The following is a 19,018-nucleotide window of genomic DNA, read 5'->3' as shown; positions in this document are numbered from 1 at the left end:
GACTCATCATTTACTATTCAAGTGATTTGTTTTTATTGAATATTTCTAAAATATTCAATAAAAATGTATATGAAGAAATTAATCTTATAAGGTGACAACAGCATCATACTGTAAATGAAATACCATTAACTTGTAAATATTCTTTTGTTTTACTATCCAGACACATACTTTTGATTCTCACTCATTTTTAAGAAAGCAGAAATATATCAAATTTAAACAATCGTATTGTCTGCAAAATGACATAAACCAGAGACGAAACTATACTGAACTACAGTTATTTATGCAAGGCATTGGTAGATCCTTTGATAACTAAAGCAAACTTCACTACACAGACAGCAGCATTCATTAAATGGAATGCTGCTGTCTATGTAGCATTCATCAAATGGAATACTGTGCTACCAATGTCACTGATCATAAAATAAAAAATAATGGTTGTAAATTATGATACCAATTTACCAAATTGGTAAATTTTATATCAATGATACCAAAACACAGACCTGTTTAATCATCCATTCAGAGGTCAACATCCGTTTTCACAACAAAGGTCTCACTTCACTTTCCCCTTACCTTCATAATACTCAGATCTCAAGATAAGATCAATTTTGTCTTCTTGGGCTGACTTCCATCTTTCCTTTCCTGGCACAAAGACACAAATTTGGGAAGAGAAGAGCTAACCAGAAGAGGGCAATCCAGTTAATAAATAACACCATGCTCCATCTCACAAACTTATTCCAATCACTTACTCATGAATATTCTGTTTCATGTCTTTTCTACAGATATTTTTCTGAGTGCTATTTTGTTGAAGTGTCTTCCATCATACTTCTACTCTCTAAAAAAATATAAGCACTAAGGAGCATTGGCAGTGAAGCTTCAAATTTAGAATCAACTTCTTGTCCTCTTTCATTCCATCTACCTTTCCACTTTGGAACAGCTTTCCTTATTGTGTTTTCTCCAGTGAACACCACCACTGCCTACAGATGTTCAAGAAACACACTGATAAGTTCTTTCCATCATAATTACACACACACACACAAAGGCATCTTTAGACATGTTTTCTCCATTAAACATTAATATATGTGTTGTTTATTTTTTAACGGTATATATTAGAACACAGAATAATAAGTAAATAATTATTTATTAACTTATTGCTGATATTTCACTGGTGTTATAACCAGCATTTTCAGAGCACAAAAACACAGTTTGTCACAATACCCGAGACTATAACAACATGGTGTAAACAACGGACTGTTAAACAAAATTGTTGCAGCAACACAAAGACTGGAGTCCTGACTTTTAGTGCTCTCTATCTGAAAAAAAGAAGAAAAAAAGCAGCTATCACATAAGACTAGAGTCCTAAACAGAGAAAAAACCGGTACTAGTTTTTTCTTAAGATGACTGTCTCCCAGATTTTAGGCAAATTTATATAGCCATATTTGTTGAGATTTGGAGTGTTTCAGGGCTTTTGTTGCCTCTAAGAACAATCCCTCTGACTTGTAAGAGCTTCTGGGCAGTACTTTTGTGTTCTTCCAGTTGATCCTGTGTGCAGGGTATCCAGAGCATGGTCTGCTAGGCCCGGCTTGCCATAGTGATAATGCCGGATGCATTTTTTGTGTTCGTTAATGCGGATGTTCACAGTTCTTCCTGTTTGACCGTAGTAGGCTTGATTACATGAGCAGGGTACTTCGTAGACTCCTGGATGTGATAAAAGGGGAATGCTGTCCTTGGGTGAGCAGATAAGGGTTGCTAATTTGCCACATGGTCTGAATGTGGTGCGTAGTTCATGTTTATTAAGAATTTATTAAGAATTTTTTCGGATGTGCCTTTAATGTATGGGATGGTGACTGTTTTGTTGTAGTTCTCTGTGGTGGATAGTGGGAGGGATTTCTTAGGAGCGTTTAGTATTTTGTTTATCTTATGGGAATTATAGCCATTGGCCAAGAAGGTGTGGCTTAAGTGAGCCTGTTCAGCAGCAAGAGCATTGTCAGTGGATTTTTGGATGTTGGCTATTTAAATGCGCTAAAAATGTTTTCAATGTCTCTGGGCTATGTGGCCAAATAGCAAGCGCATCGTCAACATAGTGTAGCCAAAGTGTTGGTTTGAGAGTGGCTGTATTGATTGCTAGTTTTTCCAGGTGTTCTATGTAAAAGTTGGCTGGGGGGGGAAGGAGCCCATGGCTGTCCCATCTATTTGTTTGTATATTTTCCCTTTCCATGCGAAATATCCTGCATGTACTGTGAATTTGAATAGTTTAAATATATCAGGGGGGAAGTGTGACTTCAGTAGACTGAGGGTTTCTATTAGTGGTACATTTGTGAATAGTGAGGTGATATCAAAGCTTACCATTAAGTCTGAGCTTTTTAGGGTATGGTGTTGTAAAATGCTTTTTAGGTGGGCTGAATTTTTGACAAAGGAGAGAGAATTGTTTGTGAGAGTGGCTAGTAGCTTAGCTAAATGTCCAGTCAGTTTGTATGCGGGACTATTTATACTGTCCACAATTGGGCGTAAGGGTATACCTTGTTTGTGAATTTTTGGTGCTCCATAAATCCTAGGTGTTTTAACATGGAAGGACTCGAGTTTGTTTACTGTGTCTTTGGGCCAGGAAGTGACTTTTTTCAATAATTTATGTATCTTATTCTTTTGTGTGTTGGTGGGATTGCGATCTATAATTTTGTATGTTAACTAATCTTGTAACAGTGTGTGCATTTTGTTTTCATATTCTGTTGTGTCCATCAACCATGGTTGCATTCCCTTTGTCTGTTTTTGTTATGATAATCTGGCTATTATTCTGTAGCTCTTTTACAGCAATGATTTCCTTATGCGGGAAATTATTTTTAGGAGGCTTAGACTTGATTAAGATGTTGGCTACATCTAAACATCTGTTGTTGGCTATTGTTGGAGGTAGGTCGTATATTCCCCATTCGATGGATGCCATTATTTCAGCTTTTGGAACTTGTTTGGGAGTCATGGCAAAATTGTGCTCTTGACTTAAAGCACTAGTGGCTTCTTTGCTTAAGGTGAGCGATGATAAATTCATGACGACAAGATCTTGTTGTAATTGCGGTCGTTGTATAGTGCTGCATTGTTGGAGATTTCAAACTTATTTTGGTGCTGGTTTCTGATTATGTTGAATTCTTTTTTAACCGTTGTGTCGGTGATGTTATCTAGGATCTCCCATAGTTCCGTATTCAGAATATTATATAGTGATTCACTTAGTGCACTGATGGTCGAATTTGATTTTGCTAATTCCAGACGAGTCGCGTTAATCTGTTCTCGTACTAGCGCTACACTCGCTCGTTTATAAATGCGTAGAGCTTTGGCCGAGTGGAACTTGTTTTTGATTTTAACACAGTTCGGTATTAAATTGGTGTTTCAGCACCTCTTTAAGAAGGCTAACCTGTTCAGTTGTCATGCCAATTTTAACTTCCACTTACCATATTGTCGTGTCTTGCGTACGATATCGTCTCCATGAAGAATCCTTAAATGTGTGGACATACTTATATATTATATGCATATACATACTTATATGTGTTCGTCGTACATGTTGTTTATTTTTTAACGGTATATATTAGAACACAGAATAATAAGTAAATATTTATTTATTAACTTATTGCTGATATTTTGCCGGTGTTATAACAATCACACCATCACCCTTCTCAACCATATGGCATTTTAAAAACACTAACCCACAGAGCGAGAGCAATCTGTTCCAATGACAATGCTCTTGCTGCTGAACTGTGCTCATTTACGCCACACCTTCTTGGCCAATGGCTATAATCCCCATAAGATAAACAAAATATAATACTAAATGCTTCTAAGAAATCCCTCCCACTATCCACCACAGAGAACTACAACAAAACAGTCACCATTCCATATATTAAAGGCACATCCGAAAAAATTTCTAGAATTCTTAATAAACATGAACTAAGCACCACATTCAGACCATGTGGCAAATTAGCAACCCTTATCCACTCACCCAAGGACAGCATTCCCCCTTTATCACATCCAGGAGTCTACGAAGTATCCTGCTCATGTAATCAAGTCTACTACGGTCAAACAGGAAGAACTGTGAACATCTGCATCAACGAACACAAAAGATACATCTGGCATTATCACTGTGGCAAGTCAGGCCTAGCAGACCATGCTCTGGATACCACTGCACACAGGATCAACTGGAAGAACACAAAAATACTGCCCAGAAGCTCTTACAAGTCAGAGAGATTGTTCTTAGAGGCAACAGAAGCCCTGAAACACACCCCAAATCTCAACAAATATGGCTGTATAGATTTGTCTAAAATCTGGGAGATAGTCATCTTAAGAAAAACCTAGTACTGGTTTTTTTCTCTGTTCAGGACTCTAGTCTTATTTGACAGCTGCATTTTTTTTTTTTTTTTTTTCCAGATAGAGGGCACTAAAAGTCAGGACTCTAGTCTTTGTGTTGCTGCTACAATTTTGTTTAACTAATCCGTTGTTTACACCATGTTGTTATAGTCTCGGGTATTGTGACAAACTGTGTTTTTGTGCTCTGAAGATGCTGGTTATAACACCAACGAAATATCAGCAATATTTCGTAATAAGTAATAAGAATAATAAATAAATAAATAATTATTTACTTATTATTCTTGTGTTCTAATATATACCGTTAAGAAATAAACAACATGTACGACGAACACATAAGTCTGTCCACACGATTAACATGAGTGACTTAAGTGGGGGATTAATATATGAGTGTGAACAGCAATGAATCCTGGCTTATACTTTTATTTAGGCTTATACGTTGATTCTCCAGCATCATATATTGCTTAAGGAAATTGACAAAGGTTGAGATAACTAAAAATATTAAATTATTATCCCATATTTTTGCCGAAGTTAAATCAGCATCTTCAGGAATTAATACAATTGTATTAAACGTGCATGCAGGCACATTTCAGTAACAAAGATGAAAACAGGAGAAATACAGAAAGACCTAAAGTCCTATGATTATGCCAATTATTCGCTCTAGTTGGGTGTTCTTGGAAGTTGGGCTGACTGTCTGTAGATGAGGGTCTCCTATATGAGGGGTAGTCTGATTCAACCATATTTGTTTAGTTTGAGATAGTTGGTAATAGCTGCAGCAGATTCGAGGAAAAGCCTCTTGAACTTAAATTTGCTTTGGTGAAGTAAGGTAGCTTTTTTCTATTGGATCCTATGCTGGGTATCCACAGCATGGTTTTCTAATCCTGAGCAGCCATAGTGGTGGAATCTGATTCTGATGTAATCCTGGTGCTTTGCTATATGGACGTTGGCTGTCCTACCTATTTGTCCATAATAAGAAAGGTTGCACTCCAGGTAAATTCAGAAGTTGTAGCTGGTTGGGGAGAGCAGATAAGGGCTGCTAGCTTTTTGTATGGTTTATAAGTGATCACAAGATTGTGCTTTTTAAATATTTTGGCCATCTTTCTGAGACATCATGATTATAGGAAATGGTGATAAATTTGCTGTAATCTATGTTTGAAGGGATGGGGGGGTATGTGGTGTGAAAATTCTTTTTATTTGGTAGGAGGTGTAGCCATTGACCAAAAAATTGTTTTTTTTATGTGGCTGAGTTCTGTTGAGTGCAGTGTTATCTGGGCAAATTAATTTTGCCCAGTGGACTAAGGTTTTTATAGTTCCAAATTGTTGGGAGGAGGGGTGATGTGACTGCTGATGATAGCCTGAGTTCATAGTGAACTGAAACAGGGCTGAGATATCGGGTGGACTTCACACTCTGCTACACTGACTTAATGGTCAGTTTCAATGTCTCCTCTCCTTATGTGGAATTTCCTCCTGATATCTCAGCTTTGTTTCAGTTCCTATATCAGACTACTCCTCATATGGGAAACTCACATCTGCAGACAGTCAAGAACTGACAACCACAGACAATAGGTGGTGTAATCCTGACTTTAGGTCCTCTTGTATCTCTCCTGTTTTCATCTTTGCTACTGAAGTGTGTGCCTTCATGCATGTGTTTAATACCAGTGTATTAATCCCTTGAAAATGCCGATTTAACTTCAGCAAAACATAGGAAATAATTTAATATTTTTAGTTATTATCAAGTCTAAATTGTTAATTTCCTTAAACAATATATGATGCAAGTAATGGAAACAGAATTCATAAATGCTAATGTTAGGAAATAGCAGCATAGCCAACAGACATCTCTGATCTTGAACAATTAGTATAGATAAGCAAGAAATCAGAGTGGGCTACTATGTGCATTGAACAATCAAAGGTAGATAGTGAGGGTGTATGAGACTTCTGAAGTTGACAAATTGAGAGGTTGCAGGATGGGGTGCAACCTTGCCATGGAAGAATGCTGTTTTGTTTGGTGCAGGTAATGTTGTCAACACTAATGCCAAGAGTCCATAGCCTCTTTAACGTGCATACCAAAAGGACAGATGGCAGCATGATGTGTAATACAGGACCTTCCAAAGTAGAGAAAAGAGACTAGCCCATGTCAGATGATCTGGAAGGGACTTTATTTTTAGAAAATAATTAAGAGACAAATATTTTCACCTAAGTATGAGTGATGTGTGAAAAGCAACACTAGCTAATCAGATACCTTGATGATGATGGATTGGATCCAACCACTGGAGCATGCTCTTCCTTATAGAACTGTAAACTTGGGACCCATAGTCAAGCTTTCCTTCAAAGGAAGGTGAAATGAAAGCAAACTGCATAATACTTTAATACACCAATAGTTCATTTTGAAATGAACTTAAATGTTTAAAAACTAATTCAGCTTTTTCATACTGTTACTTATTTTAAATGTTTGATGGGGGATTGAGATAGCCTCCAGTAGCGTTTCCCCCTCATGATATATTGCTGGTGTTTCAGACACAAGAAGCCCAGAGATGTCACACTGGTAGCATGAAGCTAATGTCTCTAACCAGGTGTCCAAAGGTACCAAGCCTCCTAGACCACATGCAGCAACCATGGACAATGCACAACCCAAAAAACTCCACGCTGGCTTGATCATTCATTGCCTGGAATAACAAGGATTGTGTGGCTTGTTTGGGAGAAGGGCAAGCAATGAAAAATAAGTTATTACAGTCCTCTAAATAACACTCTCTCAAGATATGTTCCTTAAACATAGAAGGACTATCTAAATCCAAAGCTGAAGTCATCAACAAAATAGCCAAAGACAAAGTGATTGATGCCATGGCTCTCCAGGAAACCCACATGCCTGACACAGTTCTCAACAGACTTAAGATCCCAGGCTTAATTCTTGTGTCTTATAACTGCCATCCCAAGCATGGCCTGGTCTCAAGGACATAACCCAATGTGTGCCTGAAAGAGAATACTCCATAGGCATTAAAATTCAAAACACCCCCATCTACAACTTCCACAAACCATCATTGCAATCCTGGCTTGACCAGATAGACGGCTTCTTCATCAACCTACTATCTATGTTGGTGACTTCAACTTTCATTACACCATGTGGGGCTATTCTTCTAACAACCAAGATAATGATAATCTGTTTAACTGGATGGATACATATAACTTATATTTGAATAACGACACCAAGCAAGAAGGCACTTTTCACTCAGCCAGATGGAACAGAACCTACACCCCCAGATCTGTGCATAGTCTCTAAGGATACTGAAGACAACCCACTACCAACAAACAGAACCATCCTGAACAGATTCCCTAAGAGCCAGCACTGTTCTACACAAACAGAGACAGGCACATGAATCCCAATCATCACCGGCACAGCAATTGCTAGATGGAAGCTTTGTAGATCCAACTGGAACATATTTGAGAAATAAATTGAACAAACCACCAGATTTGTTAACCTAATCAAAACTGCAGCCAAAGCCCCTATTCCCAAAGGCTACAGAAAACAGTATATCCCATGATGGAGCAAGGAAACTGAGGAACTTTTGGCCAAATATGAAGAAACTGAAGACCCAACTGCTGCTAAGTAGCTCATAGCAATGCCCCACAAAAATAGAAAGGATAGATGGATGTCAACTATCCATGGCCTTGATTTCACCAAGACTAGCCGGAAAAGCTGGTCACTTCTGAGAAAATTAGGTGGGGCAGAACCAACGATATACAAACCACCTGAGATAACTCCAGACCAAATGGCTAATCATGTAATGAAAACCACCAAGATACATCCCAGCTCTACCAGGAAAATAACTGTGCAATCTACCATCAGAAAAAACCTGAAGATGGACCCGAGCAACTATACAAAGGTGGTCTGAAAAGTTCTTGGCTTCAACCACAGATGGCAACACTATTGACAAGATTTTATTATATTTTTTTCTAAGTTGGTACATCTGTCATAAGCATCCATGTGAAATTGCAAATCATTCTATCAAGTAGTTTGTTTTATACAGCTGTCTGAAGCAAAAGTGTTGTCTGTATCCCCTTGAAATGGATAAAATTGAGTATCGTGTGGTTATAAAATTCTTTGTAAAAGAAGGTTTAACGCCAAAAAAATTCATTCGAAGTTCATAAAAGTTTATGGGCATTCTTCTCCTTCATTTTTGGCAATTAAGAAATGGGCTGCCAAGTTTAAACGTGGGCGTACTAGCCTTGAAGATGATCCACGTGAAGGACATACAAAAAGGGTAACACCACCAGAAATCGTTGATCAAGTGCACGATATGGTATTGGATGACCAGTGAGTCAAAGGGTGTGAAATTGCTGAGACTATGGGCATTTCTAAATAACATGTAGGATATATTTTGCATGAAGAATTGCATATGAAAAAGCTTTGCACAAGATGGGTGCTGCACTTTCTCACAGCAGATTAAAAACGCACTTGCACGAAAATCTCTGAACAGTGTTTGGAGCATTTTAACAAGAATAAAACTGATTTTGTGCTTCGATTTATTACAATGGATGAGACTTGGATTCACCATTACACACCAGAATCCAAACAGCAGTCAAAACGTGGACAGAAGTTAGTTATTCAGTGCCAAAGAAGACAAAGTCAGTTCCATCAAGGTCATGGCATCGGTGTGGGATGCTAAAGGAATTTTGTTTATTAATTATCTTGAAAAGGGCAAAACAATAACTGGGGAATCTTATTCCGATCTTTTAACCCGACTAGATGAAAAAATTCTTGAGAAAAGACCCGGTTTGCAGAAGAAAAAATCACCTTTCATCAGGACAATGCACATGGTGTTTTGGCAATGGGAAAATTAATAAGGGATCTGCACTATGAATTGTTGGAACATTCAGCCTATTCTCCAGATTTGGCTCATAAGCCTAACCTATAAAAGGCACATCACCAACTTGTCCATGAAGATTAAAATGAGAAATAATATCATTTCATGGCTTGCTGGAACAACTTGGGGTTGTTCCAGCAAGTCCTAAGGTCATCTGCACTATCCCTCGCATTCTTTGCAGCAGAATAGTGTGCCCCCATCTGGGAAAGAAGTGCACACACACTAACATCATAGATACCAACTAAACTCTGCCATGCACACAATTAGTGGGACACTGAGAAGCACCCCTCTCCCTTGGTAGCCTATCCAATTCAACATTCCTCCACCAAATAATGGAGAAGCCAAGATTAAAGGAGAAGCATGATTAAAGAATTTAATAAAGTAATGAGCAGCCCACTCCTGCCCCTGCACCGGACTCTCAAAAATCCACCTAGTCTTCGCCTAAAACCAAGAAACCCTTTCTGGTCCATGGACAGACTCCTTCAACTGCCTTACCATCAACATCTAACACATGGAGAGAGAACACTGGTCCAACAATCTCCCAACAAATTTGCTTCCTGGTTGCCAACCAGGGCAGATGTGGCTACCTACCTACCCACTACACAAATGGAAACTGTCAGACCACCCTTATTGTGACTGTTCCACCATAGTCTAGATGATCACTCATATTGTGAACGACTGCTCAAGGTGCCAATTTCATGGTAACCTCCAAAACATCCACAAGGTGATGGACGAGGCCCTGGAATGACTTTATGTGCTAGACATTAACCTACAGCTGCATTGTATTCTTTTCACCATAAGATAAATCAATAAATAAATGTTTGATGAAATAAAAAATGATTTTTTTTATTATTTTTTACAATATTCTTTATTAATATTACTGTGTAGACTAGATGATAGATGAAGTTTTCTAACTGTATTTGTAAAGCTGGAGTGTGCATGCATGAGCATTATCTCTGGCTAAGTAATGCTAAAAACACAATTCAGTTACTAGCTGCAGAAATATTCATGCAATATGTTTTTGAAAACTCTGCCAAAGCCGATCCTAAGCTTGGTTGAGAAAGGAGGATGGTTTGGCAAAGGACTAATCCCCCTTTCCAATAAAAACTAAATGATTATGAAAACTAAGCATCCTGAACAAACTATAACTGGTGAAAGGATCAAAATACTCTGCAAGACACCAGATAGTGACTATCTCAGCTGGGAAGTAAAACCAGCAAAAAATGAAGTCTCAGAGTGAAAGCCTTTTGGAAGCTCTAAGATGGAAAAAGTGTCAACTGGTGTCACTAAAATATAACTTAAAATTTGTAACATGGAATGTAAGAACCTTTATATGAAACTGGAAAAACAAGACAGGTCTCTCAGAAATGGATGCTCATGATATAGACATCTTGGGAATTAGTGAGCTCAGATGGAGAGGTTTTGGACAGGTGGTAACTGTAGACAAAATACAGTCCTGTCCTCTGGTCATGAAAATAGACACATAAAAGGAGTAGCACTAATACTAAATAAAAAGGCTAAAAGTTGCCGTATTGAATGTGAACCAGTAAATGACAGAATCATTACTGCACATTTTAATTCAACATGTCAAAATGTCAATAATACAACTTTATGCACCTACAAATGATGCTGTGATGAGAAAAAGGAAAAATTTTATGAACAACTGCAAAAAAGTAATACATAAAATACCCAAACATGACATTCTTATAAGATGGGCAATTTTAATGCAAAAATAGGAAGAAAAACTCAAGACAGTTGCAAAACAATAGGAAAAAAAGCTTGTGGAAGAATAAATCAAAATGGTAAAAGATTAATAGAATTTTGCAAGATAAATGACCTAATAGTTGAAGGTAGCCTTTTTAAACACAAAAATATCCATAAATTTGCTTGGACTTTCCCTGATGGAAAACCAGAAACAAATTGATCACATAATAATAAATCGGAAATACAGAAGATCACTTCTAGATGTGAACATAAGAAGAGGAGCAGATATTGGGTGAGAGCATTTCTTAGTATTAGCCAAACTAAGATTAAAACTTAAAGCAAATAAAAGGACAATTCATCCCATCAATTAGAAAGAGATTCACAAAACTGGAGCAAATGGATGAAGAATAAAATGATTGTCAAAAATGATAAATGGAAAAAGTTCCAAGATGCTTATAATGATAATAAATTTAGTTTAATCCTTTATCCAAGTGTGAGCAAACAAAGTTTGCACCTGAAAATATCTTCATGACTGGGGTCAGGGAGTACAACACAGGGCAACTCATAGCAAAGGTGGATCAAGCTAACATCACTGCAATCTCAATATCTTCCATAATGCAAAACATCTCCTTGCGGATATGTATAATGTTATGCATTAAGGGAAGGGCCACTACTCAGACTAGTTTCGACCTTTATTGAGGTCTCTTCAGTGGAAGCCAGGCCCAGAAGTGGAGATACCAGGCAGAAGCAATGGCATGTGAAGCAAAGGTGGCACACCTTTTGGCAACTCCTATAGGTAAAGATGACCTTGCCATTGCTTCTGCCTGGTATCTCCACTTCTGGGCCTGGCTTCCACCGAAGAGACCTCAATAAAGGTCGAAACTAGTCTGGGTAGTGGCCTTCCCTTAATGCATAACATTATACATATCTGCAAGGAGATGTGTTTTGCATTATGAGATACCGAGATAGCAGTGATGTTAGCTTGGTCAAGCTTTGCTATGAGTTTCCCGGTGTTGTACTACCTGACCCCAGTCCTGAAGATATTTTCAGGTACAAGCTTTGTTTGCTCACACTTGGATAAAGGATTAAGCTAAATTTATTATAGTCTAACCAAGTGAAAAATAAACAGTTGCCCGGTGTTGTACTACCTGACCCCAGTCCTGAAGATATTTTCAGGTGCAAACGTTGTTTGCTCACACTTGGATAAAGGATTAAACTAAATTTATTATAGTCTAACCAAGTGAAAAATAAACTTTCAACATGCTAAAGAACATTTAAACTTGACTGGAGGAAAAATAAACAAAGAGTGGATAACACAAAAAAACTGGAATTTAATTGAGAAAGAAAAAGAATAAAAATACTACAAGACAGTACAAAGTCTGAAAGGCTTTATCAAATATATAAAGAAAAATATACTGTACTTCTGTTGACAAAGAAGTATAGAAATCAGCTATAATAGACAAAAAGTCTAACACAGAAAACCTGGCAATGGAAGCACAGAGAGCAGCAGACATGGGACAACTTAATACAGTATATGAAATAACACGAAAATGTTTGGAAAGAAAAAGAAATTGGATACTTGTGTAAAGGATAAAAACAGAAAGCTGTTAACAAAGGAACAGGAAGTAAAAGACTGCTGGAAACAAAATTTTGGTGAAACTTTGAATATAATAGAAAATGGTTAACATACAAAAACTTCCTGTTCTAAAACAATTAGAATGGGAAGAATGACATAAACTAAACATAAGCATTGAAAAAATCATCCCATATGAAGTAATGAACACAATAAAGAAACAAAAGTCTGGAAAAGTATGTGGAAATGACAACAAACATATTGAATTACTAAAAGTAGATAAAAGGCACTGCTGTAAATGAATTAACTAAATTATACAACCTGTTTCTGGAAACTGAGAAAATATCAGATCAGTGGAAGGAAGCAGTGATAGTGAAAATACCAAAAAAAAAAAAAAAAAAAAGAGACCTAACAAAATGTGAAAACTGGAGAGGAATTAGCCTTCTATCTGTGCCAGGAAAGGATATTTAGCAGAATATTAATGGAAAGAATGAAAAATGAAATCAAAGCTATATTGAAGAAAGAACAAGAAGGCTTCAGAACTGAACAAGACGGCAATAGATCTTCATTTTGAGAAATATAGAACAAACTCTGGAATTTGGTATCTCCTTGTACTTGAATTTGATAGATTTTGCCAAAGCCTTCAATTACATTAACAGGGAAATCTTCTGGAAAATCTTAGGCATCTATGGTATACCAAATACGATAATTAATGTTATCAAACAAATGTCTGAGACAGAAGCCTTTGCCATTGCAACTGGAGTTTGACAGGGATGTTGTGTACTGTCCAATCTACTTTTCAATATAGTGACAGACTGGGTTATGACTAAAACCACAAAAACCAAAGCTGGCTTAAGACAGAATTTGAGAACATGTCTTGAAGACCTAGATTATGCAGATGACATTGTTTTGATTTCTTCTCGTTTCATTGATTTGCAACAGAAAACAGAAAGATTAAGAGAAAATGCATTTTCAGTAGACTTAAAAATAAATAAAGATAAAACAAAAGTAATAAGGATTAATAATAAAAGTAAAGAAACTCTAAAGATAGATAACATACTAACAGAGAATAGCCAAGTTTACAGCCAATATGAAATTTGCAGCATACAATATTAAAACAAAACTGAAGATCTTTTTAAGTAATGTTAGATCTATCCTACTCTATGGAGCAGAAATTTGGAAAATAAGTAAAATGCAAGAACAAAAGCTAAACAGTTTCCAAACCAAATATCAAATAAAGAACAATATAAAACAACTAACACAAAAGTATTCAAGAGGAAATCAAACTGCATGGATGGAGATGGACAGGGCATGTACTCAGGATGAACCATGATGACATTCCAAGGGCGGCTCTGACTTGGTGGCCTCTGAAGAAAGACATAAGAGAGGAAGACCAAAGCTCACATAGTGAAGGATGATGGAGAAGGAGAGAAATGAAGCTCGATGGGTGAGTTAGTTAGAAGCGAGAACACTGGCTCTGGACAGAAAGATGTGGAAAGAAAGGATCTTAGCCTTATGTGCCATGGGGCACGAAGAGGATAAGTAAGTATGTTTTTGAAATCTTCAGGTCTCAGTAGCTTCATCTAATAGTATAAGCATTTGTCAAAAATCACTGAAATTATTATATAAAAAATAATAAACAGTTACAAGGTACTAGCTAATCTTCATTTGAAGTCAGGATTTTTTGTTCTATCTTTTCCCTTTGCTTTAAACAATCCCCCCCCCCCCCCCCCGATTCAGAACTATTCTTTTAGAGACAAAAAGTTGTAACTATAACCAGGCCCGTTTCTACATTTTGGGGGCCCTATGCAAAATGGAAAAAAAGCGGGGCCCCCGAAAGTTAGTAACATTTATGGAAATTTTTAATGGAAGAATATCTTGTTAATTAATTAATTAAATCAAATATGAAAAATATTTATGCCCATAAATAAACAAGTATGCTCTCTAGCATCAATTTAAGTCAAGGGAAAAAATTAGTTAAAAAACAAATGTGTTCGTATGTACATGATATATTATTTAATTATGTAAGTACACATCATCATATAAATACGCCAGAACAATAATTTATTTAATAATATAAATAATAATATAAAAAAAATTTATCGTTTTTACTATAAAGAATGAAATATATGTATAACAACTTATAAGATTTAAAAGATATCTTAATATATTAAATTTTATTTAACCTAATGTGCTTATCAATAAAATCATTTATAATGCTATCAAAATTCAAATTTTTTGCAATTTCATGCTCTATAGATATTATTGCCAGGGACGACAAATGTTCTTGAGGCATAGAAGATCGCAAATAGGTTTTTATTAATTTTAATTTGGAAAAATAACCTTTCTGCTAATGCGACCGTAACTGGACTGGTCAATAATATTTTAAATGTCTTAGTAATATTTGGATAAATATCCAATAAATTATTTGCGATTATGAATTTTAAAATATTAATGGGTGCATCTTCTGGAACAATATTTCTAAAAATAATTAATTCATTATAAAATTCAGATTCATCAATATCTGTATTTAATTTTTGATGCAACTGTTTGCATCAAAATTTTAATTTATTTTCTGTCCTTTTCTTATTAATTTCATATCATAAAGAAATCCAAATGATTTTTTGTGAATTTCATACAATTCAAATATTTTTTGACAGATTGTAGAGCAGTATCTAAAATTACAAAAACGAAATTTATCCTAAAATTATCTTTCTTATCACCTATATGTTGTCAGGCGTTTCATAATCAAAAATTACTTTTCTTCGACGTATTCGACTTTCTTTAAATTTAATTTCTATTTCTAATAGATTTGACAGTTCTTTAGCAATCTCAAAACAGCTATCAAATCCTGATATTCTCTGCTCTTCAAAGTACTGCACTAACTCTTTAATATGCTACGTCTATGGGAATTTTTGCATTTTGTAATATTTTACTTACTAAATTAACTTTTGACAAACGCTCATACCAAATTACAGGGCTTAGTATAAACTCAAATGAATCTATTTGTTCATATATTGAAACCACTTCTACTTTGATAGTATTATCTGATGCAGTTTTAGATAATTCTTTTAGTGCATTTAAAAATGTTATATGATATTGTTATATATCTTAGAGTAGTTTCAAATACTACTGCTCTAGCGCTATGATCTTAAAATTTATTCCCTATACCAATTACTGTTTATCCTAATGTTATTTCATCGAACAATAGAACGGCGCAGGGCCCTGTGCCACCGCATAGTTCACACATCCATGAATACGGCTCTGATTATAACCATACCATATATCTATATTTAGGGCTTGAAAATATTTGTACTGGCTCATCAGTCAGGCATATATTTCACTTGTTAGGTGTGAATCTGGATGGAGCATAATGATTGTTTAATATTATTATTAGATAACATCTCAACAGAGTTCAAGGATACAACTGCCAGAGGACACTGTACACCACACAATCCACAGTCTGTAACTACATGCCATTTACTGCCTAATAACAGTATTTTTGTTTGTTAACTGCATGTTCCTAGACCTGATCAATTTATAAGCTTTTGTTATCATGTTCATGCCAGGCACCAGAAAAACCTCCATGAAGTCAGAAGACTCATCATGGGAGACCCACTCAACCAGCAACATGTTGATCACATTGAACCTTTTCTTCTAAGAAAAATATTCGTAGTGAATAACACTATACTAATAATAACCCTCCTCCCATCATACTACAAGTCAAACAAAAGTAGAATACAATGTTTTATCAACCTATTTCACAAAAAACTGATAATTGAAATTTATTCTAAAAATTATTGAAGGTTATCTTTTTCTTCTTTTACTCTAAGAAAAAACTTACTAATTCTTTAATATGTTTTTATTTTTTTTTGGAAATTATCTGTGAAAAAAAGGTATTTGATATGCCAATAACTATCTGATACAAAATTTTATAATTATTTATAGAAGTAGCAATGACTGTGGTGTGTGTGTTTTATGTAATGTTTGATTGCATTTTTGGTGATTGTAGAGTAGATAAGAATAGAAACTATCCCTCAGTTTAAGGGGGACAGTTTCTGTTCCCAACTATATAAAATCATTACAAGTTCAATGAACTGACTGATAATTAGAACATGCAAAATTTTCTTTTGACTGGGTTTGCATCTCATTTCCTCAAACAATATTTATTTAAATAAATAAATAAAACATCTTTGGATGTTCACAGAGCATCTTTGGGTGATCACAGATGCTCATAATTATATGCAGTGACACATTGAACATGGCTAAATTTAAAAGGGGAAAAACTACAAATTGTAATGATTGGTTATTTTCTTTTGGCTGTTTTTGTGAATAATATACTCCTAAAATTGCAATATTGCTAGGCATTGATATATACATACACACATCACCAGGCAAAGAAAACAATCTATTTTATGTGAAGCAGAAAATTTTGAAAATAAACATATACATATATACATTTATGCCTTGAAATGAGATTTATATATATACAGGGTGTTCGGGATAAATTTGACAGTTTCGTAAGGAAAAAGAAAATCTTCTTTGTATCTATTAAATTTAATGAATTGACAAAAAATCATTACAGGCAGAGTTAATTACAATACTATCAACAAGATTTACTCAAAATAACCACCATTAGCATCGATCACAGCTTCAATTCTGCTTCGGAACCTCGAACAAGCTGATGCTACAGTCTCCCTGGGAAGGGCCGCAAAAACTGTTTTAATTTTATCCATTAACTGGGCTTTTGTATTACTGGAAGTGCGATTGGTGTCTTTTTCAACTGCGCCCCATACAAAATAATCCATGGGGTTAAGGTCTGGGGAGTTTGGAGGCCAAACATTTGGACTGGTGAAGTCGTAGAAATTTTCAGACAACCATTTTTGACTTTTCCCAGAGGTGTGGCAAGGGGCCGAATCCTGCTGCCATACATACGGCCTACCATTGGCTACCCTTGTTATCCAGGGCTTGACTACAGTTAGCAACTCCACGAACAAAGCCCGAATTCCAATGCCAGGGTTCTTCAACACCTGTTCCTGCAGATTTGCGAGGAATTCTGCTGTACGAACGCAATCAGATCGTCTGCTAGGGATCTTTCTTCTTGCTACATCCTCGTAGTCACCATTGCAAGTCTCTAGTTCATGCCTGATTGTTTTTACTGTATTCAGGGAGCATTGGGCAGCAGTCGTAATATCCTTATTTTGATGGCGGGCATGAATCATCATGATACAAGTTATTCTCTTCCATGATTCAGGTGGGTTCCAGCTATCCATCCTTTCTGACATCTTGTATATGAATGAAGAAGGGTCCAAACTTTTAAATGAAGAGAAGTGTGTGTTAATACATGTAACTTACGGAAAAATATAATTAATTATAAATATGTCAAATTTATCCCGAACACCCTGTATATGTATATATATATATATATATATATATATACTGTGTGTATATATATATATATATATATAAATCTCATTATATATATATAATCAAAAATCTCATATATATATATATAAGGTACCTGAGGCAAATAAGGCCCACCTTATTTAAAATTTGAATAAATTAGACAATTGTTTAGATTAATTGAAACAACAGTGTTTAAATCCAGCCATGTTCAATGTGTCGCTGCATATAATTATGAGCATCTGTGAAATATATCTATATCATCAAAATCTGCTGTATTTACTCAGTATGAAGATATGTTCATATTTTTTTTATACTGACTGAAATCCGAGAATTAGACAAATGATTAATTTATTTAACAAACAACATGTTTCGTCGATAAGCCGACTTCTTCAGGAGTGAGAACATTGAAAGCAAAATAAAAAACACTACAAAGAAACATTGTACCACTACAAAATCGACTATAAACTTCAGTTAAGCGGACTGTAGCTACAGTTCAAACTTAACTGAAGTTTATAGTCCATTTTGTAGTGGTACAACGTTTCTTTGTAGTGTTTTTTTATTTTGCTTTCAATGTTCTCATGCCTGAAGAAGTCGGCTTTCCGACGAAACATGTTGTGTGTTAAATAAATTAATCGTTTGTCTAATTCTCGGATTTCAGTCAGTATAAAAAAATATGAACATATATATATATTGTAGCCCTCAAGGGCTCACTCTAGTGAGTACGGGCACAGCAAACCTGAGGCACCTGAAGCTGGACCATGCCTTACTTCATGTAATATACACCTGTTATATTATCTGTAGACTGGTCCCTACTCTTCTTTCCCTCTGTATTTCTTTTCATCTTGCTCCTTCTCTCCACAATGCTATTAGAGTATTCGAGGGCTAGGGGTGATTCTTTCCTATTTTTTCATCTCATGTGCCTACCCACCCCCAGTTAAAAATGGTGAAGACAAATCAGAACTCTATACCGCATCGATCGTCGCGTGGGTTACCAAGGACCGCACTAGGCTTCCTGGACAGCCAGTGACAAGTGGACTACAGAAGCAAGATCCACAGAACTCAAAAGTAATTATTAGGAAAAAGTGGAGCATGGCTGAAAATCGACAAGTCATGCAGTGCTTCTACAGTTCAAACCCCTCAG

At 35.8% G+C, this 19,018-nt stretch overlaps 1 protein-coding gene across 3 annotated transcripts in view; it reads right to left on the bottom strand.

Annotated features, from left to right (window-relative positions):
* Patronin (calmodulin-regulated spectrin-associated protein patronin) overlaps positions 1–19,018 on the bottom strand; it is a 358,788-nt gene that overhangs the window by 64,849 nt on the left and 274,921 nt on the right. The gene's annotated exons all lie outside the window — the stretch shown is intronic.

Source organism: Typopeltis vanoorti, chromosome 17, assembly GCF_054136105.1.
Source record: "Typopeltis vanoorti isolate ZY-2024b chromosome 17, IOZ_Tvanoo_1.0, whole genome shotgun sequence".
In the NCBI taxonomy this organism is placed as follows: Eukaryota; Metazoa; Arthropoda; class Arachnida; order Uropygi; family Thelyphonidae; genus Typopeltis; species Typopeltis vanoorti.
Note: the sequence above shows the minus strand (reverse complement) of the source record. Positions and strands in the feature narration are given on the sequence as shown.